This window comes from Phyllobates terribilis, unplaced genomic scaffold (assembly GCF_046119375.1).
Source record: "Phyllobates terribilis strain yellow unplaced genomic scaffold, ASM4611937v1 Scaffold_20__1_contigs__length_20440879, whole genome shotgun sequence".
Classification (NCBI taxonomy): domain Eukaryota; kingdom Metazoa; phylum Chordata; class Amphibia; order Anura; family Dendrobatidae; genus Phyllobates; species Phyllobates terribilis.
Window position 1 is genome coordinate 13,167,778 of NW_027362780.1, and position 4,841 is coordinate 13,172,618.

The window sequence follows — 4,841 nt, forward strand, 5'->3', positions numbered from 1 at the left end:
ATTTAATAAAGCATACGTTAAAACAACATAAATACAATTAAATAAAGCATAAGATAAAACAACATAAATACAATTTAATAAAGCATAGGATAAAACAACATAAATACTATTTAATAAAGCATAGGTTAAAACAACATAAATACAATTTAATAAAGCATAGGATAAAACAACATAAATACAATTTAATAAAGCATAGGATAAAACAACATAAATACAATTTAATAAAGCATAGGATAAAACAACATAAATAAAATTTAATAAAGCATAGGTTAAAACAACATAAATACAATTTAATAAAGCATAGGATAAAACAACATAAATAAAATTTAATAAAGCATAGGTTAAAACAACATAAATACAATTAAATAAAGCATAAGATAAAACAACATAAATACAATTTAATAAAGCATAGGTTAAAACAACATAAATACAATTTAATAAAGCATAGGATAAAACAACATAAATACAATTTAATGAAACATAGGATAAACAACATAAATACAATTTAATAAAGCAAAGGACAAAACAACATAAATGCAATTTAATAAAGCATAGGATAAAACAACATAAATACAATTTAATAAAGCATAGGTTAAAACAACATAAATACAATTTAATAAAGCATAGGTTAAAACAACATAAATACAATTTAATAAAGCCTACAATAAAACAACATAAATACAATTTAATAAAGCATAGGACAAAACAACATAAATACAATTTAATAAAGCATATGTTAAAACAACATAAATACAATTTAATAAAGCATAGGATAAAACAACATAAATAAAATTTAATAAAGCATAGGTTAAAACAACATAAATACAATTTAATAAAGCATAGGATAAAACAACATAAATAAAATTTAATAAAGCATAGGTTAAAACAACATAAATACAATTTAATAAAGCATAGGACAAAACAACATAAATACAATTTAATAAAGCATAGGATAAAACAACATAAATACAATTTAATGAAACATAGGATAAACAACATAAATACAATTTAATAAAGCATAGGATAAAACAACATAAATACAATTTAATAAAGCATACAATAAAACAACATAAATACAATTTAATAAAGCATAGGACAAAACAACATAAATACAATTTAATAAAGCATAGGATAAAACAACATAAATACAATTTAATAAAGCATACGTTAAAACAACATAAATACAATTAAATAAAGCATAAGATAAAACAACATAAATACAATTTAATAAAGCATAGGTTAAAACAACATAAATACAATTTAATAAAGCATAGGATAAAACAACATAAATACAATTTAATAAAGCATACGTTAAAACAACATAAATACAATTAAATAAAGCATAGGATAAAACAACATAAATACAATTTAATGAAACATAGGATAAACAACATAAATACAATTTAATAAAGCAAAGGACAAAACAACATAAATGCAATTTAATAAAGCATAGGAAAAAACAACATAAATACAATTTAATAAAGCCTACAATAAAACAACATAAATACAATTTAATAAAGCATAGGAAAAAACAACATAAATACAATTTAATAAAGCATAGGATAAAACAACATAAATACAATTTAATAAAGCATAGGATAAAACAACATAAATACAATTTAATAAAGCATAGGTTAAAACAACATAAATACAATTTAATAAAGCATAGGATAAAACAACATAAATACAATTTAATAAAGAATACAATAAAACAACATAAATAAAATTTAACAAAGCATAGGATAAAACAACATATATACAATTTAATAAATCATAGGATAAAACAACATAAATACAATTTAATAAAGCATACGTTAAAACAACATAAATACAATTTAATAAAGCATAGGATGAAACAGCATCAATACAATTTAATAAAGCATACGTTAAAACAACATAAATACAATTAAATAAAGCATAAGATAAAACAACATAAATACAATTTAATAAAGCATAGGATAAAACAACATAAATACTATTTAATAAAGCATAGGTTAAAACAACATAAATACAATTTAATAAAGCATAGGATAAAACAACATAAATACAATTTAATAAAGCATAGGATAAAACAACATAAATACAATTTAATAAAGCATAGGATAAAACAACATAAATAAAATTTAATAAAGCATAGGTTAAAACAACATAAATACAATTTAATAAAGCATAGGATAAAACAACATAAATAAAATTTAATAAAGCATAGGTTAAAACAACATAAATACAATTTAATAAAGCATAGGACAAAACAACATAAATACAATTTAATAAAGCATAGGATAAAACAACATAAATACAATTTAACAAAACATTGGACAAAACAACATAAATACAATTTAATAAAGCATAGGATAAAACAACATAAATACAATTTAATGAAACATAGGATAAACAACATAAATACAATTTAATAAAGCATAGGACAAAACAACATAAATACAATTTAATAAAGCATATGTTAAAACAACATAAATACAATTTAATAAAGCATAGGATAAAACAACATAAATACAATTTAATGAAACATAGGATAAACAACATAAATACAATTTAATAAAGCATAGGACAAAACAACATAAATACAATTTAATAAAGCATATGTTAAAACAACATAAATGCAATTTAATAAAGCATAGGATAAAACAACATAAATACAATTTAATAAAGCATAGGTTAAAACAACATAAATACAATTTAATAAAGCATAGGTTAAAACAACATAAATACAATTTAATAAAGCCTACAATAAAACAACATAAATACAATTTAATAAAGCATAGGAAAAAACAACATAAATACAATTTAATAAAGCCTACAATAAAACAACATAAATACAATTTAATAAAGCATAGGAAAAAACAACATAAATACAATTTAATAAAGCATAGGATAAAACAACATAAATACAATTTAATAAAGCATAGGATAAAACAACATAAATACAATTTAATAAAGCATAGGTTAAAACAACATAAATCCAATTTAATAAAGCATAGGATAAAACAACATAAATACAATTTAATAAAGCATACAATAAAACAACATAAATACAATTTAATAAAGCATAGGACAAAACAACATAAATACAATTTAATAAAGCATAGTATAAAACAACATAAATACAATTTAATGAAACATAGGATAAACAACATAAATACAATTTAATAAAGCATAGGACAAAACAACATAAATACAATTTAATAAAGCATATGTTAAAACAACATAAATACAATTTAATAAAGCATAGGATAAAACAACATAAATACAATTTAATAAAGCATAGGACAAAACAACATAAATACAATTTAATAAAGCATAGGATAAAACAACATAAATACAATTTAACAAAACATTGGACAAAACAACATAAATACAATTTAATAAAGCATAGGATAAAACAACATAAATACAATTTAATGAAACATAGGATAAACAACATAAATACAATTTAATAAAGCCTACAATAAAACAACATAAATACAATTTAATAAAGCATAGGAAAAAACAACATAAATACAATTTAATAAAGCCTACAATAAAACAACATAAATACAATTTAATAAAGCATAGGAAAAAACAACATAAATACAATTTAATAAAGCATAGGATAAAACAACATAAATACAATTTAATAAAGCATAGGATAAAACAACATAAATACAATTTAATAAAGCATAGGTTAAAACAACATAAATCCAATTTAATAAAGCATAGGATAAAACAACATAAATACAATTTAATAAAGCATACAATAAAACAACATAAATACAATTTAATAAAGCATAGGACAAAACAACATAAATACAATTTAATAAAGCATAGGATAAAACAACATAAATACAATTTAATAAAGCATACGTTAAAACAACATAAATACAATTAAATAAAGCATAAGATAAAACAACATAAATACAATTTAATAAAGCATAGGATAAAACAACATAAATACAATTTAATAAAGCATAGGTTAAAACAACATAAATACAATTTAAAAGGGAAAAGGATAAAACAACATAAATACAATTTAATAAAGCATAGGATAAAACAACATAAATACAATTTAATAAAGCATAGGATAAAACAACATAAATACAATTAAATAAAGCATAAGATAAAACAACATAAATACAATTTAATAAAGCATAGGTTAAAACAACATAAATACAATTTAATAAAGCATAGGATAAAACAACATAAATACAATTTAATGAAACATAGGATAAACAACATAAATACAATTTAATAAAGCAAAGGACAAAACAACATAAATGCAATTTAATAAAGCATAGGATAAAACAACATAAATACAATTTAATAAAGCATAGGTTAAAACAACATAAATACAATTTAATAAAGCATAGGTTAAAACAACATAAATACAATTTAATAAAGCCTACAATAAAACAACATAAATACAATTTAATAAAGCATAGGACAAAACAACATAAATACAATTTAATAAAGCATATGTTAAAACAACATAAATACAATTTAATAAAGCATAGGATAAAACAACATAAATAAAATTTAATAAAGCATAAGTTAAAACAACATAAATACAATTTAATAAAGCATAGGATAAAACAACATAAATAAAATTTAATAAAGCATAGGTTAAAACAACATAAATACAATTTAATAAAGCATAGGACAAAACAACATAAATACAATTTAATAAAGCATAGGATAAAACAACATAAATACAATTTAATGAAACATAGGATAAACAACATAAATACAATTTAATAAAGCATAGGATAAAACAACATAAATACAATTTAATAAAGCATACAATAAAACAACATAAATACAATTTAATAAAGCATAGGACAAAACAA